General features: G+C 34.6%; 1 protein-coding gene and 1 non-coding gene across 2 annotated transcripts in view; one reads left to right on the forward strand and one right to left on the reverse strand.

Annotated features, from left to right (window-relative positions):
- LOC142351599 (ATP-binding cassette sub-family C member 4-like) overlaps window positions 1-26,105 on the reverse strand; it is a 220,811-nt gene that overhangs the window by 131,330 nt on the left and 63,376 nt on the right. The window lies entirely within an intron of this gene.
- Window positions 3,988-4,059, forward strand: Trnap-ugg (transfer RNA proline (anticodon UGG)). Its single transcript has one exon. It is a non-coding gene; the product is annotated as a tRNA-Pro (tRNA).

Consider the following 26,105-nt stretch of genomic DNA (forward strand, 5'->3'; position numbering starts at 1 on the left):
CCCCGGCTGTCTCCAACTCGGGACTATTCAAATAATTGGTCCCAACATTTCCATGTTCTCAAGTAAATTGCATTTTTGAGAAATTATTCTAAAAACAGTCTGCAAAACAGATTATAAAAACTAAGAGAACAATGATTTTAAATTGTTAACCACCTTTATGGGACAGTTGTCTAGTGTTATAATGCTCTCCTGGTGTGCAGGAGGACCCGGCTTCACCCCCCGGCTGTCCCCAACGCGCGACTATTCAAATAATTGGTCCCAACAATTTCATTTTTCAGGAACATTGCATTTTTTGAGAAATTATCAGAAAAACAGTCTGCAAAACAGATTATAAAAACTTAGAGCACAATGATTATCAATTGTTACCAACCTTACTGGAACAGTGGTCTAGTGGTATGAATCTCGACCTGCGTGCATTTAGGAACCGGTTTCAATCCTCGGCAGTCCGCACGTCCAGATTATTCAGTTAATTTTTGGCAACAATTCCATATTCGCAGGAATACTGCAATTTTAGCAAAATTCTTTGAAAAAAAAACTCTGCAAACCAGATTATAAAAAACTTAAAAAATAGAGCACTATGATTATCAATTGTTGACAACCATCTTTATGGGACAGTGAAAGGTCTAGTGGCAGGGGCCTCCCTTTGAGCGCGAGAGGTCGCGGGTGCAATTTCGGGCTGTCCCCAACTCGCGATTATTCAAATAATTTGTCCCAACAACTCCATGTTCTCAGGAATATTGAATTTTTGAGAAATTAATTGAAAATAAGTCTGCAAAACAGATTACAAAAACTTATAAATCAGAGCACTATCATTATCAATTGTTAACAAGCTTTATGGGACAGTGTTCTAGTGGTAAGATTCTCGCTTTGGGTGCAGGAGCCCCGGATTCAATCCACGGCAGTCCCCAACTCGGGACTATTCAAATAATTGGTCCCAGCAATTCCATGTTCTCAAGTAAATTGCATTTTTGAGAAATTATTCTAAAAACAGTCTGCAAAACAGATTATAAAAACTATGAGCACAATGATTTTCAATTGTTAACAACCTTTATGGGACAGTGGTCTAGTGGTATAATTCTCCCCTGGTGTGCAGGAGGACCCGGGTTCAACCCCCGGCTGTCCCCGACGCGGGACTATTCAAATAATTGGTCCCAACAATTTCATTTTTCAGGAACATTGCATTTTTTGAGAAATTATTTGAAAAACAGTCTTCAAAACAGATTATAAAAACTTAGAGCACAAAGATTATCAATTGCTACCAACCTTCCTGGAACAGTGGTCTAGTGGTATGATTCTCGACCTGCGTGCAGGAGGAACCGGTTTCAATCCTCGGCTGTCCCCACGTCCAGATTATTCAGTTAATTTTTGGCAACAACTCCATATTCGCAAGAATACTGCAATTTTTTTTAGCAAAATATTTCGAAAAAAACTCTGCAAAACAGATTATAAACAACTTAAGAAATAGAGCACTATGATTATCAATTGTTGACAACCATCTTTATGGGACAGTGAAAGGTCTAGTGGCAGGGTCCTCCCTTTGAGTGCGAGAGGTCGCGGGTGCAATTCCAGGCTGTCCCCAACTCGTGATTATTCAAATAATTTGTCCCAACAATTCCATGTTCTCAGGAATATTGCATTTCTTGAGAAATTAATTGAAAACAAGTCTGCAAAATAGATTACAAAAACTTATAAATCAGAGCACTATCATTATCAATTGTTAACAACCTTTATGGGACAGTGTTCTAGTGGTATGATTCTCGCTTTGGTTGCAAGAGCCCCGGATTCAATCCCCCGCTGTCTCCAACTCGGGACTATTCAAATAATTGGTCCCAACAATTCCATGTTCTCAAGTAAATTGCATTTTGAGAAATTATTCTAAAAACAGTCTGCAAAACAGATTATAAAAACTAAGAGAACAATGATTTTAAATTGTTAACCACCTTTATGGGACAGTTGTCTTGTGCTATAATTCTCTCCTGGTGTGCAGGAGGACCCGGGTTCACCCCCGGCTGTCCCCAACGCGCGACTATTCAAATAATTGGTCCCAACAATTTCATTTTTCAGGAACATTGCATTTTTGAGAAATTATTTGAAAAACAGTCTGCAAAACAGATTACGAAATTTATGAATTAGAGCAATATGGTTATCAATTGTTGACAACCATTTTTTTGGAGAGAGGTCTAGTGGTATGATCCTCGCTTTGTGTGCGAGAGGTCGCGGGTGCAATTCCGGGCTGTCCCCAACTCGTGATTAATCAAATAATTTTAATTTGTGTCCCAAAAAAACCATGTTCTCAGGAATATTGCGTTTTTTTTGAGAAATTAATTGAAAAAAGTCTGCAAAACAGATTACAAAAACTTATAAATCAGAGCACTATCATTATCAATTGTTAACAACCAATTGTTAACATCTTTATGGGACAGTGAAAGGTCTAGTTGCGGGGTCCTCCCTTTGAGTGCGAGAGGTCGCGGGTGCAATCCCCGACTGACCCAACTCACGATTATTCAAACAATTGGTCCCAACAATTCCATGTCCTCAGAAATATTGGGTTTTTAGAAAATTAATTGAAAAAAAAGTCTGCAAAACAGATTACAAAAACTTATAAATTAGAACACTATTGTTACAAATTGTTGACAGCCATCTTTAAGGGAAAGTGAGCTAGTGGTATGATTCTCGCTTTGGGTGCGAGAGGTCCCCGGTTCAATCCCCGGCTGACGTAAATCCCGATTATTCGAATATTTATCCCAACAATTCCATGTTCTCAGTAAAATTGCATTTTTTGGGAACTTCTTTGAAAAACAGTCTGCAAAACAGATTATAAAAAACTTAAAAATTAGAACACTATGATTATCAATTGTTGACAACCATCTTTATGGGACAGTGAAAGGTCTAGTGGCGGGGTCCTCCCTTTGAGTGCGAGAGGTCGCGGGTGCAATCCCCGACTGACCCAACTCACGATTATTCAAACAATTGGTCCCAACATTCCATGTCCTCAGAAATATTGGGTTTTTAGAGAAATTAATTGAAAAAAAGTCTGCAAAACAGATTACAAAAACTTTTAAATTAGAACACTTGTACTAAATTGTTGACAGCCATCTTTAAGGGAAAGTGATCTAGTGGTATGATTCTCGCTTTGGGTGCGAGAGGTCCCCGGTTCAATCCCCGGCTGACGCAAACCCCGATTATTCGCATATGTATCCCAACAATTCCATGTTCTCAGGAAAATTGCATTTTTTGAGAAATTATTCTAAAAACAGTCTGCCAAACAGATTATAAAAACTTAGAGCACAATGATTATCAATTGTTACAAACCTTACTGTGACAGTGGTCTAGTGGTATGATTCTCGCCTTGCGTGCAGGAGGAACCGGTTTCAATCCTCGGCTGTCCCCACGTCCAGATTATTCAGTTAATTTTTGGCAACAATTCCATATTCGAAGGAATACTGCAATTTTAGTAAATTTTTTCAAAATAAAACTCCGCAAAACAGATTATAAAAAACTTAAAAATTAGAGCACTATGATTATCAACTGTTGACAACCATCTTCAAGGGACAGTGAAAGGTCTAGTGGCGGGGTCCTCCCGTTGAGTGCGAGAGGTCGCGGGTGCAATCCCCGACTGACCCAACTCACGATAATTCAAACAATTGGTCCCAACAACTCCAAGTCCTCAGAAATATTGGGTTTTTAGAGAAATTAATTGAAAAAAAGTCTGCAAAACAGATTACAAAAACTTATAAATTAGAACACTATTGTTATAAATTGTTGACAGCCATCTTTAAGGGACAGTGTTCTAGTGGTATGGTTCTCGCTATGGGTGCAAGAGCCCCGGATTCAATCCGCGGCTGTCTCCAACTCGGGACTATTCAAATAATTGGTCCCAACATTTCCATGTTCTCAATTAAACTGCATTATTTGAGAATTAACAGTCTGCAAAACAGATTATAAAAACTTAGAGCACAATGATTATCAATTGTTAACAACCATTATGGGACAGTGGTCTAGTGGTATGATTCTCGCCTTGGGTGCAGGAGGACCCGGGTTCAACCCCCGGCTGTCCCCAACTCCGGATTTTGCAAATAATTGGTTCCAACAATTCCATGTTCTCCGGAAAATTGCGTTTTTTGAGAAATTAGTTGAAGAAGTCTGCAAAACAGATTACAAAAAACTTATAATTTAGAACACTATCGTTATCAATTGTTGACGGCCATCATTAAGGGACAGTGATCTAGTGGTATGATTCTCTCTTTGCGCGCGAGAGGTCCCAGGTTCAATCCCGGGCTGACCCAAATCCCAATTATTCAAATATTTGACCCAACAATTCCATGTTCTCAGGAAAATTGCATTTTTTGAGAACTTATTTGAAAAACAGTCTGCAAAACAGATTATAAAAACTTATAAATCAGAGCACTATCATTATCAATTGTTAACAACCTTTATGGGACAGTGTTCTAGTGGTATGATTCTCGCTTTGGGTGCAAGAGTCCCGGATTCAATCCCCGGCTGTCTCCAACTCGGGACTATTCAAATAATTGGTCCCAACAATTTCATGTTTCAGGAACATTGCATTTTTTGAGAAATTATTTGAAAAACAGTCTGCAAAACAGATTACGAAATTTATGAATTAGAGCAATATGGTTATCAATTGTTGACAACCATCTTTTTGGAGAGAGTTCTAGTGGTATGATCCTCGCTTTGTGTGCGAGAGGTCGCGGGTGCAATTCCGGGCTGTCCCCAACTCGTGATTAATCAAATAATTTTAATTTGTGTCCCAAAAAAACCATGTTCTCAGGAATATTGCGTTTTTTTGAGAAATTAATTGAAAAAAGTCTGCAAAACAGATTACAAAAACTTATAAATCAGAGCACTATCATTATCAATTGTTAACAACCTTTATGGGACAGTGTTCTAGTGGTATGATTCTCGCTTTGGGTGCAAGAGTCCCGGATTCAATCCCCGGCTGTCTCCAACTCGGGACTATTCAAATAATTGGTCCCAACAATTCCATGTTCTCAAGTAAATTGCATTTTTGAGAAATTATTCTAAAAACAGTCTGCAAAACAGATTATAAAAACTAAGAGAACAATGATTTTAAATTGTTAACCACCTTTATGGGACAGTTGTCTAGTGGTATAATTCTCTCCTGGTGTGCAGGAGGACCCGGGTTCACCCCCGGCTGTCCCCAACGCGCGACTATTCAAATAATTGGTCCCAACAATTTCATTTTTCAGGAACATTGCATTTTTTGAGAAATTATCAGAAAAACAGTCTGCAAAACAGATTATAAAAACTTAGAGCACAATGATTATCAATTGTTACCAACCTTACTGGAACAGTGGTCTAGTGGTATGAATCTCGACCTGCGTGCATTTAGGAACCGGTTTCAATCCTCGGCAGTCCCCACGTCCAGATTATTCAGTTAATTTTTGGCAACAATTCCATATTCGCAGGAATACTGCAATTTTAGCAAAATTCTTTGAAAAAAAAACTCTGCAAACCAAATTATAAAAAACTTAAAAAATAGAGCACTATGATTATCAATTGTTGACAACCATCTTTATGGGACAGTGAAAGGTCTAGTGGCAGGGTCCTCCCTTTGAGTGCGAGAGGTCGCGGGTGCAATTCCAGGCTGTCCCCAACTCGTGATTATTCAAATAATTTGTCCCAACAATTCCATGTTCTCAGGAATATTGCATTTCTTGAGAAATTAATTGAAAATAAGTCTGCAAAACAGATTACAAAAACTTATAAATCAGAGCACTATCATTATCAATTGTTAACAACCTTTATGGGACAGTGTTCTAGTGGTATGATTCTCGCTTTGGGTGCAAGAGTCCCGGATTCAATCCCCGGCTGTCTCCAACTCGGGACTATTCAAATAATTGGTCCCAACAATTTCATGTTTCAGGAACATTGCATTTTTTGAGAAATTATTTGAAAAACAGTCTGCAAAACAGATTACGAAATTTATGAATTAGAGCAATATGGTTATCAATTGTTGACAACCATCTTTTTGGAGAGAGTTCTAGTGGTATGATCCTCGCTTTGTGTGCGAGAGGTCGCGGGTGCAATTCCGGGCTGTCCCCAACTCGTGATTAATCAAATAATTTTAATTTGTGTCCCAAAAAAACCATGTTCTCAGGAATATTGAGTTTTTGAGAAATTAATTGAAAATAAGTCTGCAAAACAGATTACAAAAACTTATAAATCAGAGCACTATCATTATCAATTGTTAACAACCTTTATGGGACAGTGTTCTAGTGGTAAGATTCTCGCTTTGGGTGCAGGAGCCCCGGATTCAATCCACGGCAGTCCCCAACTCGGGACTATTCAAATAATTGGTCCCAACAATTCCATGTTCTCAAGTAAATTGCATTTTTGAGAAATTATTCTAAAAACAGTCTGCAAAACAGATTATAAAAACTAAGAGAACAATGATTTTAAATTGTTAACCACCTTTATGGGACAGTTGTCTAGTGCTATAATTCTCTCCTGGTGTGCAGGAGGACCCGGGTTCACCCCCGGCTATCCCCAACGCGCGACTATTCAAATAATTGGTCCCAACAATTTCATTTTTCAGGAACATTGCATTTTTTGAGAAATTATTTGAAAAGCAGTCTGCAAAACAGATTATAAAAACTTAGAGCACAATGATTTTCAATTGTTAACAACCTTTATGGGATAGTGGTCTAGTGGTTTGACTCTCGCCTTGGGTGCAGGAGGACCCGGATTCAACCCCCGGCTGTCCGCAACTCGGGACTATTCAAATAATTGGTCCCAACCATTTCATGTTTCAGGAACATTGCATTTTTTGAGAAATTATTTGAAAAACAGTCTGCAAAACAGATTACGAAATTTATGAATTAGAGCAATATGGTTATCAATTGTTGACAACCATCTTTTTGGAGAGAGTTCTAGTGGTATGATCCTCGCTTTGTGTGCGAGAGGTCGCGGGTGCAATTCCGGGCTGTCCCCAACTCGTGATTAATCAAATAATTTTAATTTGTGTCCCAAAAAAACCATGTTCTCAGGAATATTGCGTTTTTTTGAGAAATTAATTGAAAAAAGTCTGCAAAACAGATTACAAAAACTTATAAATCAGAGCACTATCATTATCAATTGTTAACAACCTTTATGGGACAGTGTTCTAGTGGTATGATTCTCGCTTTGGGTGCAAGAGTCCCGGATTCAATCCCCGGCTGTCTCCAACTCGGGACTATTCAAATAATTGGTCCCAACAATTCCATGTTCTCAAGTAAATTGCATTTTTGAGAAATTATTCTAAAAACAGTCTGCAAAACAGATTATAAAAACTAAGAGAACAATGATTTTAAATTGTTAACCACCTTTATGGGACAGTTGTCTAGTGGTATAATTCTCTCCTGGTGTGCAGGAGGACCCGGGTTCACCCCCCGGCTGTCCCCAACGCGCGACTATTCAAATAATTGGTCCCAACAATTTCATTTTTCAGGAACATTGCATTTTTTGAGAAATTATCAGAAAAACAGTCTGCAAAACAGATTATAAAAACTTAGAGCACAATGATTATCAATTGTTACCAACCTTACTGGAACAGTGGTCTAGTGGTATGAATCTCGACCTGCGTGCATTTAGGAACCGGTTTCAATCCTCGGCAGTCCCCACGTCCAGATTATTCAGTTAATTTTTGGCAACAATTCCATATTCGCAGGAATACTGCAATTTTAGCAAAATTCTTTGAAAAAAAAACTCTGCAAACCAGATTATAAAAAACTTAAAAAATAGAGCACTATGATTATCAATTGTTGACAACCATCTTTATGGGACAGTGAAAGGTCTAATGGCAGGGTCCTCCCTTTGAGCGCGAGAGGTCGCGGGTGCAATTTCGGGCTGTCCCCAACTCGCGATTATTCAAATAATTTGTCCCAACAACTCCATGTTCTCAGGAATATTGAATTTTTGAGAAATTAATTGAAAATAAGTCTGCAAAACAGATTACAAAAACTTATAAATCAGAGCACTATCATTATCAATTGTTAACAACCTTTATGGGACAGTGTTCTAGTGGTAAGATTCTCGCTTTGGGTGCAGGAGCCCCGGATTCAATCCACGGCAGTCCCCAACTCGGGACTATTCAAATAATTGGTCCCAACAATTCCATGTTCTCAAGTAAATTGCATTTTTGAGAAATTATTCTAAAAACAGTCTGCAAAACAGATTATAAAAACTAAGAGAACAATGATTTTAAATTGTTAACCACCTTTATGGGACAGTTGTCTAGTGCTATAATTCTCTCCTGGTGTGCAGGAGGACCCGGGTTCACCCCCGGCTGTCCCCAACGCGCGACTATTCAAATAATTGGTCCCAACAATTTCATTTTTCAGGAACATTGCATTTTTTGAGAAATTATTTGAAAAACAGTCTGCAAAACAGATTATAAAAACTTAGAGCACAATGATTATCAATTGTTACCAACCTTACTGGAACAGTGGTCTAGTGGTATGAATCTCGACCTGCGTGCATTTAGGAACCGGTTTCAATCCTCGGCAGTCCCCACGTCCAGATTATTCAGTTAATTTTTGGCAACAATTCCATATTCGCAGGAATACTGCAATTTTAGCAAAATTCTTTGAAAAAAAACTCTGCAAACCAGATTATAAAAAACTTAAAAAATAGAGCACTATGATTATCAATTGTTGACAACCATCTTTATGGGACAGTGAAAGGTCTAGTGGCAGGGTCCTCCCTTTGAGCGCGAGAGGTCGCGGGTGCAATTTCGGGCTGTCCCCAACTCGCGATTATTCAAATAATTTGTCCCAACAACTCCATGTTCTCAGGAATATTGAATTTTTGAGAAATTAATTGAAAATAAGTCTGCAAAACAGATTAAAAAAACTTATAAATCAGAGCACTATCATTATCAATTGTTAACAACCTTTATGGGACAGTGTTCTAGTGGTAAGATTCTCGCTTTGGGTGCAGGAGCCCCGGATTCAATCCACGGCAGTCCCCAACTCGGGACTATTCAAATAATTGGTCCCAACAATTCCATGTTCTCAAGTAAATTGCATTTTTGAGAAATTATTCTAAAAACAGTCTGCAAAACAGATTATAAAAACTATGAGCACAATGATTTTCAATTGTTAACAACATTTATGGGACAGTGGTCTAGTGGTATAATTCTCCCCTGGTGTGCAGGAGGACCCGGGTTCAACCCCCGGCTGTCCCCGACGCGTGACTATTCAAATAATTGGTCCCAACAATTTCATTTTTCAGGAACATTGCATTTTTTGAGAAATTATTTGAAAAACAGTCTTCAAAACAGATTATAAAGACTTAGAGCACAATGATTATCAATTGCTACCAACCTTACTGGAACAGTGGTCTAGTGGTATGATTCTCGACCTGCGTGCAGGAGGAACCGGTTTCAATCCTCGGCTGTCCCCACGTCCAGATTATTCAGTTAATTTTTGGCAACAACTCCATATTTGCAAGATTACTGCAATTTTTTTAAGCAAAATATTTCGAAAAAAAACTCTGCAAAACAGATTATAAAAAACTTAAGAAATAGAGCACTATGATTATCAATTGTTGACAACCATCTTTATGGGACAGTGAAAGGTCTAGTGGCAGGGTCCTCCCTTTGAGTGCGAGAGGTCGCGGGTGCAATTCCAGGCTGTCCCCAACTCGTGATTATTCAAATAATTTGTCCCAACAATTCCATGTTCTCAGGAATATTGCATTTCTTGAGAAATTAATTGATAATAAGTCTGCAAAACAGATTACAAAAACTTATAAATCAGAGCACTATCATTATCAATTGTTAACAACCTTTATGGGACAGTGTTCTAGTGGTATGATTCTCGCTTTGGTTGCAAGAGCCCCGGATTCAATCCCCGGCTGTCTCCAACTCGGGACTATTCAAATAATTGGTCCCAACAATTCCATGTTCTCAAGTAAATTGCATTTTTGAGAAATTATTCCAAAAACAGTCTGCAAAACAGATTATAAAAACTAAGAGAACAATGATTTTAAATTGTTAACCACCTTTATGGGACAGTTGTCTAGTGGTATAATTCTCTTCTGGTCTGCAGGAGGACCCGGGTTCACGCCCCGGCTGTCCCCAACGCGCGACTATTCAAATAATTGGTCCCAACAATTTTATTTTTCAGGAACATTGCATTTTTTGAGAAATTATCTGAAAAACAGTCTGCAAAACAGATGATAAAAACTTAGAGCACAATGATTATCAATTGTTACAAACCTCTATGGAACAGTGGTCTAGTGGTATATTTCTCACCTTGCTCGCAGGAGGAACCGGGTTCAATCCCCAGCTGTTCCCACGTCCAGATCATTCAGTTAATTTGTGGCAAAAATTCCAAATTCGCTGGAATTCTGCAATTTTAGCAAAATTTTTTGAAAAAAACTCTGCAAAACAGATTATAAAAACTTAAAAAATAGAGCACCATGATTATCAATTGTTGACAACCATCTTTATGGGGCAGTAAAAGGTCTAATGGCAGGGTCTTCCCTTTGAGTGTGAGAGGTCGCGGGTGCAATTCCGGGCTGTCCCCAAGTCGCGATTATTCAAATAATTGGTCCCAACAATTCCATGTTCTGAGGAATATTCCGTTTTTTGAGAAAAAAATTGAAACAAGTCTGCAAAACAGATTACAAAAACTTACAAACTAGAACACTATTGTTATCAATTGTTGAAAGCCATCTTGATGGGACAGGGATCACTGTCCCATAAAGATGGCTGTCAACAACTGATAACAATAGTGTTCTAATTAAAGTTTTTGTGATCTGTTTTGCAGACTTTTTTCAATTCTCGCTTTGGGTGCGAGAGGTCCCAGGTTCAATCCCCGGCTGACCCAAATCCCGATTATTCAAATATTTGTCCAAACAATTCCATGTTTTCAGGAAAATTGCATTTTTTGAGAACTTATTTGAAAAGTAGTCCGCAAAACAGACTATAAAAACTTATAAATCAGAGCACTATCATTATCAATTGTTAACAACCTTTATGGGACAGTGTTCTAGTGGTATGATTCTTACTTTGGGTGCAAGAGCCCCGAATTCAATCCCCGGCTGTCCCCAACTCGAGATTTTTCAAATAATTGGTCCCAACAATTTAATTTTCTCAGGAATATTGCATTTTTTGAAATTATTTGCAGAACAGTCTGCAAAACATATTACAAAAATTTATAAATTACATTAATATGGTTATCAATTGTTGACAACCATCTTTATGGTACAATGGTCTAGTGGTATGATTTTGGCATCGGGTGCAAGAGGTCCCTCTTTCAATCCCCGGCTGTCCCCAACTCCGGATAATTGAATTATTTTGCCTCAAAAAATCCATATTCTCAGGATTATTGCATTTTTTTGAAAAACTGTTAGAAAAACAGTTTGCAAAACAGATTACAAAAACTATAAACTAGAACAATAACGTTATCAATTGTTGACCACCATCTTTATAGAACACTGGTCTAGTGGAATTAATCTTGCTTCGGGTGCGAGAGGTCCCTGAATCAATCCCTGGCTGTCCCCACCTCCAAATTATTCAGTCAAATTGTCGCAACAAATACACATTCGCAGGAATACTGCATTTTTTGCGAAATTATTAAAGAAACACTTTGCAAAAAGGATTATAAAAAACCCATAATTTAGAGCACTATGATTATCAACTATTGACAGCCATCTTTATGGGACAGTGAAAGGTCTAGTGTTAGAGTTCTCCCTTTGAGTGCGAGAGGTCGAGGGAGCAATTCCGGTCTACCCCCAACTCGGGATAATTGAATTAATCGGTCCAAAAATTTCCATATTCTCAGGAATATTTCATTTTCTGAGAAAATAACTGAAAACCAGTCTGCAAACAGATTACATAAAACCAGGCTGTAAACAGATTACAAAAACTTATAAATCAGAACACTATTGTTATCAACTGTTGACACCCATCTTAATGGGACAGTGTTCTAGTGGTATGATTCTCGCTTTCGGTGCAAGAGCCCCGGATTCAATCCCCGGCTGTCCCCAACTCGAGATTTTTCAAATAATTGGTCCCAACAATTTAATTTTCTCAGGAATATTGAACTTTTTGAAATTATTTGCAAAACAGGCTGCAAAACAGATTACAAAAATTTATAAATTACATTAATATGGTTATCAATTGTTGACAACCATCTTTATCGTACCGTGGTCTGGTGGTACGATTTTCGCTTCGGGTGCGAGAGGTGCCTGTTTCAATACCCGGCTCGCCCCAAATCGGGATAATTAAAATAATTTGTGCCAAAAATTCCATATTCTCAGGATTATTGCATTTTTGAGAAACTGTTAGAAAAACAGTGTGCAAAACAGATTACAAAAATTTATAAACTAGAACAATAGTGGTATGATTCCCGCTTTGTGTGCGAGAATTCACAGGTTCAATTCCCGGCAGTCCTCACCTCCATATAATTCAGTTAATTTGTCGCAACAATTCGATATTCGCAAGAATACTGCATTTTTAGCAAAATTATCAAAGAACATTCTGCAAAGCAGTTTAAGAAAAACCTATCAATTAGATTACTAAGATTATCAATTATTGACAACCATCTTTATGGGACAGTCAGTGGTCTAGTGGCAAGGTTTTCCCTTTGAGTGCGAGAGGTTGCGGTTGCAATTCCGGGCTGTCCCCAATTCGAGATTATTGAATTTATCGGGCCCAACAATTCCATATTCTCAGGAATATTGCGTTTTCTGATAAAACAATTGAAAACCAGTCTGAAAAACAGATTACAAAAGTTTATCAATTAGAAAACTATCGTTATCAGTTGTTGAAAACCATCTTTTATGGGACAGTGGTCTAGTAGTATAGTAGTATGATTCAAGATTCGGGTGAGAGAAGTTCCGGGTGCAATCACCGGCTGTCCACAACTCGTGATCATTCAAATACTTGGTCACAAAAATTTCATTTTCTCAGGAATACATCTTTTTTTGAAATTATTTTCAAAACAGTCGGCAAAACAAATTACAAAAATTTATGAGTTATCAATTGTTGACAACCATCTTTATGGGACTGTGTACAATTGGTATGATTCTCGCTTTGGGTGTGAGAGGTCCCGGGTTCAATCACCGGCTGTGCCCACCGGCAGATTAGCCAGTTAATTTGTCGCGATAATTCCATATTCGCAGGAAGACTGCATTTTTAGCTAAATTATTTGAAAATCACTCTGCAAAACAGATTATAAAAAACCTATAGTTTAGAGCACTATGATTATCAATTATTGACAACCATCTTTATGGGGCAGTGAGTGGTCTAGTGGCAGTTTTCTCACTTTGAGTGCGAGAGGTCGCGGGTGCAGTTCCGGGCTCCCCTAACTCGGGATAAATGAATTAATCGGTCTCAACAATTCCATATTCTCAGGAATTTTTCATTTTCTGAAAAAATAATTGAAAACCAGTCTGCAAAACAGATTACAAAAACTTATAAATTAGAACACTATCGTCATCAATTGTTGACAACCATCTTTATGGGACAGTGGTCTACTGGTATGATTCTCGCTTTGAGTGCGAGAGTTCACGGATTCAATCCCCGGCTGTCCCCAACTCGGGATCATTTAAATGATTGGTCTCAATAATTTTATTTTCTCTGGAATATGGCATTTTTTGAGAAATTATTTGAGAAAAACAGTCTGCAAAAAAGATTAAAAATTTATAAATTAGAACAATACTAGCAGGCCCGCAAAAGCATCGCAAGAAAATCATTAAAAAGAATAGGTTTAAAACTGTGATTTTTTTCGTACCAGCTCGAGCTGTAAGCCATGCCCCTCGTTCAAGAGCCACAGGTATTACGTTACGTTACCGATGTGTTTGGTTTAGTATATTACACCAAGTAACACCAATTTTTTGATTAAAGACCTACTTGGCTGAGCTATCTTGCATATTTAAGTACCGCTAAGACCGCTAACGAACTTCTACATGATGGCAGAGCGCAACTCATATAAAACATTAATCTACATGTTTAAGGGGCGGTAAAACAGGCGGAGAGCAGATGAGAATCAAATCCTAATTTTTCGAAAAAAATCGATCTTTCGAGATCACATTTTATACTGCCAAATTACCTATAAAATATAAGTCCAACACCCAAACACGAATGAACGATTCATCTCCCCCATACTCAAAAGAGCTGCGGCACTTACAGCTGAAAGCCCCGAGGGGATTACAAGTGCTGCAAGTGCCGACCAACTGGGAGCGCAAAAGCTGGAGATGAAAAGTCCAAACGTGTCCAAGTGAAGGACTTGGCCAATCTACCTCCATCATAATTGGAGGTGAACATTAACAATCTATTACAATAGATGACGTCGTCACATACGACGTAATCTTAAATTCGTGCTTAATGAAAGTGAGAAAAGAAAGTGAGAAAAGAAAGTGAGACAAAGTGAGAAAAGAAAGTGAGAAAAGATAGTGAGGAAAAAAGTGAGAGAAGAAAATGAGAAAAGAAAGTGAGAAAAAAAGTGAGAAAAGAAAATGAGAAAAGAAAGTGAGAATAGAAAGTGAGAAAAGAAAGTGAGAAAAGAAAGTGAGAAAAGAAAGTGAGAAAAAAAGGAGGAAGAAAATGAGAAAAGAAAGAGTCAAGTGAGAAAAGAAAGTGAGAGAAGAAAGTGAGAAAAGAAAGTGAGAAAAGTGTGAAAAAAACGGAGAAAAGAAAGTGAGAAAAGAAAGTGAAAAAAGAAAATGAGAAAAGAAAGTGAGAAAAAAACGAGACAAGAAAAAGAGAAAAGAAAGTGAGAAAAGAAAAGAGAAAGGAAAAAGAGAAAAGAAAAAGAGAAAAGAAAGTGAGAATGAAAGTGAGAAAAGAAAGTGAGAAAAGAAAAAGAGAAAAGAAAAAGAGAAAAAAAAGTGAGAATGAAAGTGAGAAAAGAAAGTGAGAAAAGAAAGTGAGAAAAGAAAAAGAGAAAAGAAAGTGAGAAAAGAAAGTGGGAAAAGAAAAGGAGAAAAGAAAGTGAGAAAAGAAAGTGAGAAAAGGCAGTGAGAAAAGGAAGTGAGAAAAGAAAGTGAGAAAAGAAAGTGAGAAAAGAAAGTGAGAAAAGAAAGTGAGAAAAGAAAATGAGGAAAAAAAGAGAAAAGAAAGTGAGAAAAGAAAAACAGAAAAGAAAGTGAGAAAAGAAAGTGAGAAAAGAAAGTGAGAAAAGAAAATGAGAAACGAAAGTGAGAAAAGAAAGTGAGAAAAGAAAGTGAGAAAAGAAAGTGAGAAAAGAAAGTGAGAAGAGAAAGTGAGAAAAGAAAGTGAGAAACGAAAGTGAGAAAAAAAGTGAGAAAAGAAAGTGAGAAAAAATGAGGAAAAAATGAGAAAAGAAATTGAGAAAAAAATGTGAGGAAAGAAAGAGAAAAAAAAGGAAAAAAGAGAGTGAAAAAAGAAAAAGAGAAAAGAAATAGAGAAAAGAAAGTGAGAAAAGAAAGTGAGAAAAGAAAGTGAGAAAAAATTAGGAAAAAATGAGAAAAGAAAGTGAGAAAAGAAAGAGTAAATTGAGAAAAGAAAGTGAGAGAAGAAAGTGAGAAAAGAAATTGAGAAAAGTGAGAAAAAAAGGGAGAAAAGAAAGTGAAAAAAGAAAGTGAGAAAAGAAAGTGAGAAAAGAAAATGAGAAAAGAAAGTGAGAAAAAAACGAGACAAGAAAAAGAGAAAAGAATGTGAGAAAAGAAAAGAGAAAAGAAAAAGAGAAAAGAAAAAGAGAAAAGAAATTGAGAAAAGAAAGTGAGAAAAGAAAGTGAAAAAAGAAAGTGAGAAAAGAAAGTGAGAAAAGAAAGTGAAAGAAAGTGAGAAAAGAAAGTGAGAGAAGAAAGTGAGAAAAGAAATTGAGAAAAGTGAGAAAAAAAGGGAGAAAAGAAAGTGAGAAAAGAAAATGAGAAAAGAAAGTGAGAAAAAAACGAGACAAGAAAAAGAGAAAAGAATGTGAGAAAAGAAAAGAGAAAAGAAAAAGAGAAAAGAAAAAGAGAAAAGAAAGTGAGAAAAGAAAGTGAGAAAAGAAAGTGAGAAAAGAAAGTGAGAAAAGAAAGTGAGAAAAGAAAGTGAGAAAAGAAAGTGAGGAAAGAAGGTGAGAAAAGAAAGTGAGAAAAAATGAGAAAAGAAAGTGAGAAAAGAAAGTGAGAAAAAAAGTGAGAAAAGAAAGAGAAAAAAACGAAAAAGAGAGTGAAAAAAGAAAAAGAGAAAAGAAAGTGAGAAAAGAAAGTGAGAAAAGAAAGTGAGAAACGAAAGTGAGAAAAAAAAGTGAGAAAAGAAAGTGAGAAAAGAAAGTGAGAAAAGAAAGTGAGAAAAGAAAGTGAGAAAAGAAAGTGAGAAAAGAAAATGAGAAACGAAAGTGAGGAAAGAAGGTGAGAAAAGAAAGTGAGAAAAAATGAGGAACAAATAAGAAAAGAAAGTGAGAAAAGAAAGTGAGAAAAAGAAAGTGAGAAAAAAATGACTAAAGAAAGTGAGAAAAAAAACGAAAAGAGTGAAAGAAAAAGAGAAAAGAAAGTGAGAAAAGAAAAAGAGAGAAAAGAAAGTGAGAAAAGAAAGTGAGAAAAGAAAGTGAGAAAAAAAGTGAGGAAAAAAAGTGAGAAAAGAAAGTGAGAAAAGAAAGTGAGAAAAGAAAGTGAGAAAAGAAAGGGAGAAAAGAAAGCGAGAAAAGAAAAGGAGAAAAGAAAGTGAGAAAAGAAAGTGAGAAAAGAAAGTGAGAAAAGAAAGTGAGAAAAAAAAACGAAAAAAGAGTGAAAGAAAAAGAGAAAAGAAAGTGAGAAAAGAAAGTGAGAAAAGAAAGTGAGAAAAAGAAAGTGAGAAAAAAATGACTAAAGAAAGTGAGAAAAAAAAACGAAAAAAGAGTGAAAGGAAAAGAGAAAAGAAAGTGAGAAAAGAAAGTGAGAAAAGAAAAAGAGAGAAAAGAAAGTGAGAAAAGAAAGTGAGAAAAGAAAGTGAGAAAAAAAGTGAGGAAAAAAGTGAGAAAAGAAAGTGAGAAAAGAAAGTGAGAAAAGAAAGTGAGAAAAGAAAGGGAGAAAAGAAAGCGAGAAAAGAAAAGGAGAAAAGAAAGTGAGAAAAGAAAGTGAGAAAAGAAAGTGAGAAAAGAAAGTGAGAAAAAAAACGAAAAAAGAGTGAAAGAAAAAGAGAAAAGAAAGTGAAAAAAGAAAGTGAGAAAAGAAAGTGAGAAAAGAAAATGAGAAAAGAAAGTGAGAAAAAAACGAGACAAGAAAAAGAGGAAAGAATGTGAGAAAAGAAAAGAGAAAAGAAAAAAGAGAAAAGAAAAAGAGAAAAGAAATTGAGAAAAGAAAGTGAGAACAGAAAGTGAAAAAAGAAAAGGAGAAAAGAAAGTGAGAAAAGAAAGTGAAAGAAAGTGAGAAAAGAAAGTGAGAGAAGAAAGTGAGAAAAGAAATTGAGAAAAGTGAGAAAAAAAGGGAGAAAAGAAAGTGAAAAAAGAAAGTGAGAAAAGAAAGTGAGAAAAGAAAATGAGAAAAGAAAGTGAGAAAAAAACGAGACAAGAAAAAGAGAAAAGAATGTGAGAAAAGAAAAGAGAAAAGAAAAAGAGAAAAGAAAAAGAGAAAAGAAAGTGAGAAAAGAAAGTGGGAAAAGAAAGTGAGAAAAGAAAGTGAGAAAAGAAAGTGAGAAAAGAAAGTGAGAAAAGAAAGTGAGAAAAGAAAGTGAGGAAAGAAGGTGAGAAAAGAAAGTGAGAAAAAATGAGAAAAGAAAGTGAGAAAAGAAAGTGAGAAAAAAAGTGAGAAAAGAAAGAGAAAAAAACGAAAAAGAGAGTGAAAAAAGAAAAAGAGAAAAGAAAGTGAGAAAAGAAAGTGAGAAAAGAAAGTGAGAAACGAAAGTGAGAAAAAAAGTGAGAAAAGAAAGTGAGAAAAGAAAGTGAGAAAAGAAAGTGAGAAAAGAAAGTGAGAAAAGAAAGTGAGAAAAGAAAATGAGAAACGAAAGTGAGGAAAGAAGGTGAGAAAAGAAAGTGAGAAAAAATGAGGAACAAATAAGAAAAGAAAGTGAGAAAAGAAAGTGAGACAAGAAAGTGAGAAAAAGAAAGTGAGAAAAAAATGACTAAAGAAAGTGAGAAAAAAAACGAAAAAAGAGTGAAAGAAAAAGAGAAAAGAAAGTGAGAAAAGAAAGTGAGAAAAGAAAAAGAGAGAAAAGAAAGTGAGAAAAGAAAGTGAGAAAAGAAAGTGAGAAAAAAAGTGAGGAAAAAAAGTGAGAAAAGAAAGTGAGAAAAGAAAGTGAGAAAAGAAAGTGAGAAAAGAAAGGGAGAAAAGAAAGCGAGAAAAGAAAAGGAGAAAAGAAAGTGAGAAAAGAAAGTGAGAAAAGAAAGTGAGAAAAGAAAGTGAGAAAAAAAAACGAAAAAAGAGTGAAAGAAAAAGAGAAAAGAAAGTGAGAAAAGAAAGTGAGAAAAGAAAAAGAGAGAAAAGAAAGTGAGAATAGAAAGTGAGAAAAGAAAGTGAGAAAAGAAAGTGAGGAAAAAAAGTGAGAAAAGAAAGTGAGAAAAGAAAGTGAGAAAAGAAAGTGAGAAAAGAAAGTGAGAAAAGAAAGTGAGAAAAGAAAGTGAGAAAAGAAAGTGAGAAAAGAAAGTGAGAAAAGAAAGTGAGAAAAGAAAGTGAGAAAATAAAGGGAGAAAAGAAAGTGAGAAAAGAAAGTGAGAAAAGAAAGTGAGAAAAGGAAGTGAGAAAAGGAAGTGACAAAAGAAAGTGAGAAAAGAAAGTGAGAAAAGAAAGTGAGGAAAAAAGGGAAAAGAAAGTGAGAAAAGAAAATGAGAAACGAAATTGAGGAAAGAAGGTGAGAAAAGAAAGTGAGAAAAAATGAGAAAAGAAAGTGAGAAAAGAAAGTGAGAAAAAAAGTGAGAAAAGAAAAAGAGAGAAAACAAAGTGAGAAAAGAAAGTGAGAAAAGAAGGTGAGCAAAAAAAGTGAGAAAAAGAAAGTGAGAAAAAAATGACTAAAGAAAGTGAGAAAAAAAACGAAAAAAGAGTGAAAGAAAAAGAGAAAAGAAAGTGAGAAAAGAAAGTGAGAAAAGAAAATGAGAAACGAAAGTGAGGAAAGAAGGTGAGAAAAGAAAGTGAGAAAAAATGAGGAACAAATAAGAAAAGAAAGTGAGAAAAGAAAGTGAGACAAGAAAGTGAGAAAAAGAAAGTGAGAAAAAAATGACTAAAGAAAGTGAGAAAAAAAACGAAAAAAGAGTGAAAGAAAAAGAGAAAAGAAAGTGAGAAAAGAAAGTGAGAAAAGAAAAAGAGAGAAAAGAAAGTGAGAAAAGAAAGTGAGAAAAGAAAGTGAGAAAAAAAGTGAGGAAAAAAAGTGAGAAAAGAAAGTGAGAAAAGAAAGTGAGAAAAGAAAGTGAGAAAAGAAAGGGAGAAAAGAAAGCGAGAAAAGAAAAGGAGAAAAGAAAGTGAGAAAAGAAAGTGAGAAAAGAAAGTGAGAAAAGAAAGTGAGAAAAAAAAAACGAAAAAAGAGTGAAAGAAAAAGAGAAAAGAAAGTGAGAAAAGAAAGTGAGAAAAGAAAAAGAGAGAAAAGAAAGTGAGAATAGAAAGTGAGAAAAGAAAGTGAGAAAAGAAAGTGAGGGAAAAAAGTGAGAAAAGAAAGTGAGAAAAGAAAGTGAGAAAAGAAAGTGAGAAAAGAAAGTGAGAAAAGAAAGTGAGAAAAGAAAGTGAGAAAAGAAAGTGAGAAAAGAAAGTGAGAAAAGAAAGTGAGAAAAGAAAGTGAGAAAATAAAGGGAGAAAAGAAAGTGAGAAAAGAAAGTGAGAAAAGAAAGTGAGAAAAGAAAGTGAGAAAAGGAAGTGAGAAAAGGAAGTGACAAAAGAAAGTGAGAAAAGAAAGTGAGAAAAGAAAGTGAGGAAAAAAGGGAAAAGAAAGTGAGAAAAGAAAATGAGAAACGAAATTGAGGAAAGAAGGTGAGAAAAGAAAGTGAGAAAAAATGAGAAAAGAAAGTGAGAAAAGAAAGTGAGAAAAAAAGTGAGAAAAGAAAAAGAGAGAAAACAAAGTGAGAAAAGAAAGTGAGAAAAGAAGGTGAGCAAAAATAGTGAGAAAAAGAAAGTGAGAAAAAAATGACTAAAGAAAGTGAGAAAAAAAACGAAAAAAGAGTGAAAGAAAAAGAGAAAAGAAAGTGAGAAAAGAAAGTGAGAAAAGAAAAAGAGAGAAAAGAAAGTGAGAAAAGAAAGTGAGAAAAAAAGTGAGGAAAAAAAGTGAGAAAAGAAAGTGAGAAAAGAAAGTGAGAAAAGAAAGTGAGAAAAGAAAGGGAGAAAAGAAAGCGAGAAAAGAAAAGGAGAAAAAAAAGTGAGAAAAGAAAGTGAGAAAAGAAAGTGAGAAAAGAAAGTGAGAAAAGAAAGTGAGAAAAAAAAACGAAAAAAGAGTGAAAGAAAAAGAGAAAAGAGAGTGAGAAAAGAAAGTGAGAAAAGAAAAAGAGAGAAAAGAAAGTGAGAATAGAAAGTGAGAAAAGAAAGTGAGAAAAGAAAGTGAGGAAAAAAAGTGAGAAAAGAAAGTGAGAAAAGAAAGTGAGAAAAGAAAGTGAGAAAAGAAAGTGAGAAAAGAAAGTGAGAAAAGAAAGTGAGAAAAGAAAGTGAGAAAAGAAAGTGAGAAAAGAAAGTGAGAAAAGAAAGTGAGAAAAGAAAGTGAGAAAAGAAAGTGAGAAAATAAAGGGAGAAAAGAAAGTGAGAAAAGAAAGTGAGAAAAGAAAGTGAGAAAAGAAAGTGAGAAAAGGAAGTGAGAAAAGGAAGTGACAAAAGAAAGTGAGAAAAGAAAGTGAGAAAAGAAAGTGAGGAAAAAAGGGAAAAGAAAGTGAGAAAAGAAAATGATAAACGAAATTGAGGAAAGAAGGTGAGAAAAGAAAGTGAGAAAAAATGAGAAAAGAAAGTGAGAAAAGAAAGTGAGAAAAAAAGTGAGAAAAGAAAAAGAGAGAAAACAAAGTGAGAAAAGAAAGTGAGAAAAGAAGGTGAGCAAAAAAAGTGAGAAAAGAAAATGAGAAAAGAAAGTGAGAAAAGAAAGTGAGAAAAGAAAGTGAGAGAAGAAAGTGAGAAAAGAAAGTGAGAAAAGAAAGTGAGAAAAGAAAAGGAGAAAAGAAATTGAGAAAAGAAAGTGAGAAAAAAACGAAAAAGAGTGAAAGAAAAAGAGAAAAGAAAGTGAGAAAAGAAAGTGAGAAAAGAAAAAGAGAGAAAAGAAAGTGAGAAAAGAAAGTGAGCAAAAAAAGTGAGAAAAGAAAGTGAGAAAAGAAAGTGAGAAAAGAAAATGAGAAAAGAAAGTGAGAAAAGAAAGTGAGAAAAGAAAAGGAGAAAAGAAAGTGAGAAAAGAAAGTGAGACAAGAAAGTGAGGAAAAAAGAGAGAAAAAAAGAAAAATTGAGAAAAGAAAGTGAGAAAAGAAAGTGAGAAAAGAAAGTGAGAAAAGAAAGTGATAAAAGAAAGTGAGAAAAGAAAGTGAGAAAAGAAAGTGAGAAAAGGAAGTGAGAAAAGGAAGTGAGAAAAGAAAGTGAGAAAAGAAAGTGAGAAAAGAAAGTGAGGAAAAAAAAGAGAAAAGAAAGTGAGAAAAGAAAAAGAGAAAAGAAGGTGAGAAAAGAAAGTGAGAAAAGAAAGTGAGAAAAGAAAGTGAGAAAAGAAAGTGAGAAAAAGAAAGTGAGAAAAAGAAAGTGAGAAAAACAAAGTGAGAAGGAAGTGAAAAAAAGAAAGTGAGAAAAGAAAGTGAGAAAAAAAGAGACAAGAAAGTGAGAAAAAAAAGTAAGAAAAGAAAGTGAGAAAAGTAAGTGAGAAAAAAAGTGAGAAAAAGAAAGTGAGAAAAACAAAGTGAGAAGAAAGTGAGAAAAAGAAAGGGAGAAAAGAAAGTGAGAAAAACAAAGTGAGAAAAAGAAAGGGAGAAAAGAAAGTGAGAAAAGTGAGAAAAGAAAGTAAGAAAAAAAGAGAAAAGAAGGTGAGAAAAAAAAGAAAAGAAAGTGAGAAAAGAAAGTGAGAAGAGAGTGAGAAAAAAAGTGAAAAAAGAAAGTGAGAAAAGAAAGTGAGAGAAAAAGTTAGAAAAGATAGTGAGAGAAGAAAGTGAGAAAAGAAAGCGAGCAGAGAAAGTGAGAAGAGAAAGTGAGAAAAGAAAGTGAGAAAAGAAAGTGAGAAAAGAAAATGAGAAACGAAAGTGAGGAAAGAAGGTGAGAAAAGAAAGTGAGAAAAAATGAGGAACAAATGAGAAAAGAAAGTGAGAAAAGAAAGTGAGAAAAGAAAGTGAGAAAAAGAAAGTGAGAAAAAAATGACTAAAGAAAGTGAGAAAAAAAACGAAAAAAGAGTGAAAGAAAAAGAGAAAAGAAAGTGAGAAAAGAAAGTGAGAAAAGAAAAAGAGAGAAAAGAAAGTGAGAAAAGAAAGTGAGAAAAGAAAGTGAGGAAAAAAAGTGAGAAAAGAAAGTGAGAAAAGAAAGTGAGAAAAGAAAGTGAGAAAAGAAAGTGAGAAAAGAAAGGGAGAAAAGAAAGCGAGAAAAGAAAAGGAGAAAAGAAAGTGAGAAAAGAAAGTGAGAAAAGAAAGTGAGAAAAAAAACGAAAAAAGAGTGAAAGAAAAAGAGAAAAGAAAGAGAGAAAAGAAAGTGAGAAAAGAAAGCGAGAAAAGAAAGTGAGAAAAAAACGAGAAAAGAAAAAGAGAAAAGAAAGTGAGAATGAAAGTGAGAAAAGAAAGTGAGAAAAGAAAAAGAGAAAAGAAAAAGAGAAAAAAAAGTGAGAATGAAAGTGAGAAAAGAAAGTGAGAAAAGAAAGTGAGGAAAAAAAGTGAGAAAAGAAAGTGAGAAAAGAAAGTGAGAAAAGAAAGTGAGAAAAGAAAGTGAGAAAAGAAAGTGAGAAAAGAAAGTGAGAAAAGAAAGTGAGAAAAGAAAGTGAGAAAAGAAAGTGAGAAAAGAAAGTGAGAAAAGAAAGTGAGAAAAGAAAGTGAGAAAATAAAGGGAGAAAAGAAAGTGAGAAAAGAAAGTGAGAAAAGAAAGTGAGAAAAGAAAGTGAGAAAAGGAAGTGAGAAAAGAAAGTGAGAAAAGAAAATGAGGAAAAAAAGAGAAAAGAAAGTGAGAAAAGAAAGTGAGGAAAAAAAGTGAGAAAAGAAAGTGAGAAAAGAAAGTGAGAAAAGAAAGTGAGAAAAGAAAGGGAGAAAAGAAAGCGAGAAAAGAAAAGGAGAAAAGAAAGTGAGAAAAGAAAGTGAGAAAAGAAAGTGAGAAAAAGAACGAAAAAAGAGTGAAAGAAAAAGAGAAAAGAAAGAGAGAAAAGAAAGTGAGAAAAGAAAGTGAGAAAAGAAAGTGAGAAAAGAAAGTGAGGAAAAAAGTGAGAAAAGAAAGTGAGAAAAGAAAGTGAGAAAAGAAAGTGAGAAAAGAAAGTAAGAAAAAAAGAGAAAAGAAGGTGAGAAAAAAAAGAAAAGAAAGTGAGAAAAGAAAGTGAGAAGAGAGTGAGAAAAAAAGTGAAAAAAGAAAGTGAGAAAAGAAAGTGAGAGAAAAGTTAGAAAAGATAGTGAGAGAAGAAAGTGAGAAAAGAAAGCGAGCAGAGAAAGTGAGAAGAGAAAGTGAGAAAAGAAAGTGAGAAAAGAAAGTGAGAAAAGAAAATGAGAAACGAAAGTGAGGAAAGAAGGTGAGAAAAGAAAGTGAGAAAAAATGAGGAACAAATGAGAAAAGAAAGTGAGAAAAGAAAGTGAGAAAAAGAAAGTGAGAAAAAAATGACTAAAGAAAGTGAGAAAAAAAAACGAAAAAAGAGTGAAAGAAAAAGAGAAAAGAAAGTGAGAAAAGAAAGTGAGAAAAGAAAAAGAGAGAAAAGAAAGTGAGAAAAGAAAGTGAGAAAAGAAAGTGAGAAAAAAAGTGAGAAAAAGAAAGTGAGAAAAACAAAGTGAGAAGAAAGTGAGAAAAAGAAAGGGAGAAAAGAAAGTGAGAAAAACAAAGTGAGAAAAAGAAAGGGAGAAAAGAAAGTGAGAAAAGTGAGAAAAGAAAGTAAGAAAAAAAGAGAAAAGAAGGTGAGAAAAAAAAAGAAAAGAAAGTGAGAAAAGAAAGTGAGAAGAGAGTGAGAAAAAAAGTGAAAAAAGAAAGTGAGAAAAGAAAGTGAGAGAAAAAGTTAGAAAAGATAGTGAGAGAAGAAAGTGAGAAAAGAAAGCGAGCAGAGAAAGTGAGAAGAGAAAGTGAGAAAAGAAAGTGAGAAAAGAAAATGAGAAACGAAAGTGAGGAAAGAAGGTGAGAAAAGAAAGTGAGAAAAAATGAGGAACAAATGAGAAAAGAAAGTGAGAAAAGAAAGTGAGAAAAGAAAGTGAGAAAAAGAAAGTGAGAAAAAAATGACTAAAGAAAGTGAGAAAAAAACGAAAAAAGAGTGAAAGAAAAAGAGAAAAGAAAGTGAGAAAAGAAAGTGAGAAAAGAAAAAGAGAGAAAAGAAAGTGAGAAAAGAAAGTGAGAAAAGAAAGTGAGGAAAAAAAGTGAGAAAAGAAAGTGAGAAAAGAAAGTGAGAAAAGAAAGTGAGAAAAGAAAGTGAGAAAAGAAAGGGAGAAAAGAAAGCGAGAAAAGAAAAGGAGAAAAGAAAGTGAGAAAAGAAAGTGAGAAAAGAAAGTGAGAAAAAAACGAAAAAAGAGTGAAAGAAAAAGAGAAAAGAAAGAGAGAAAAGAAAGTGAGAAAAGAAAGTGAGAAAAAAACGAGACAAGAAAAAGAGAAAAGAAAGTGAGAAAAGAAAAGAGAAAAGAAAAAGAGAAAAGAAAGTGAGAATGAAAGTGAGAAAAGAAAGTGAGAAAAAAAAGACAAAAAGAAAAAGAGAAAAAAAAAGTGAGAATGAAAGTGAGAAAAGAAAGTGAGAAAAGAAAGTGAGGAAAAAAAGTGAGAAAAGAAAGTGAGAAAAGAAAGTGAGAAAAGAAAGTGAGAAAAGAAAGTGAGAAAAGAAAGTGAGAAAAGAAAGTGAGAAAAGAAAGTGAGAAAAGAAAGTGAGAAAAGAAAGTGAGAAAAGAAAGTGAGAGAAGAAAGTGAGAAAAGAAAGTGAGAAAAGAAAGTGAGAAAAGAAAGTGAGAAAATAAAGGGAGAAAAGAAAGTGAGAAAAGAAAGTGAGAAAAGAAAGTGAGAAAAGGAAGTGAGAAAAGAAAGTGAGAAAAGAAAATGAGGAAAAAAAGAGAAAAGAAAGTGAGAAAAGAAAGTGAGGAAAAAAAGTGAGAAAAGAAAGTGAGAAAAGAAAGTGAGAAAAGAAAGTGAGAAAAGAAAGTGAGAAAAGAAAGGGAGAAAAGAAAGCGAGAAAAGAAAAGGAGAAAAGAAAGTGAGAAAAGAAAGTGAGAAAAGAAAGTGAGAAAAAAACGAAAAAAGAGTGAAAGAAAAAGAGAAAAGAAAGAGAGAAAAGAAAGTGAGAAAAGAAAGTGAGAAAAGAAAGTGAGAAAAGAAAGTGAGGAAAAAAGTGAGAAAAGAAAGTGAGAAAAGAAAGTGAGAAAAGAAAGTGAGAAAAGAAAGTGAGAAAAGAAAGTGAGAAAAGAAAGTGAGAAAAGAAAGTGAGAAAAGAAAGTGAGAAAAGAAGGTGAGAAAAGAAAGTGAGAAAAGAAAGTGAGAAAAGAAAGTGAGAAAAGAAAGTGAGAAAATAAAGGGAGAAAAGAAAGTGAAAAAAGAAAGTGAGAAAAGAAAGTGAGAAAAGAAAGTGAGAAAAGAAAGTGAGAAAAGGAAGTGAGAAAAGGAAGTGACAAAAGAAAGCGAGAAAAGAAAGTGAGAAAAGAAAGTGAGGAAAAAAGGGAAAAGAAAGTGAGAAAAGAAAGTGAGAAAAGAAAATGAGAAATGAAATTGAGGAAAGAGAAAGAAGGTGAGAAAGGAAAGTGAGAAAAAATGAGAAAAGAAAGTGAGAAAAGAAAGTGAGAAAAAAGTGCGAAAAGAAAAATAGAGAAAAGAAAGTGAGAAAAGAAAGTGAGAAAAGAAAGTGAGCAAAAAAAGTGAGAAAAGAAAATGAGAAAAGAAAGCGAGAAAAGAAAAGGAGAAAAGAAAGTGAGAAAAGAAAGTGAGAAAAGAAAGTGAGAAAAGAAAGTGAGAAAAAAAACGAAAAAAGAGTGAAAGAAAAAGAGAAAAGAAAGAGAGAAAAGAAAGTGAGAAAAGAAAGCGAGAAAAGAAAGTGAGAAAAAAACGAGACAAGAAAAAGAGAAAAGAAAGTGAGAAAAGAAAAGAGAAAAGAAAAAGAGAAAAGAAAAAGAGAAAAGAAAGTGAGAATGAAAGTGAGAAAAGAA

Source organism: Convolutriloba macropyga, chromosome 13 (assembly GCF_964194025.1).
Source record: "Convolutriloba macropyga chromosome 13, txConMacr16.3, whole genome shotgun sequence".
Taxonomy (NCBI): domain Eukaryota; kingdom Metazoa; phylum Xenacoelomorpha; order Acoela; family Convolutidae; genus Convolutriloba; species Convolutriloba macropyga.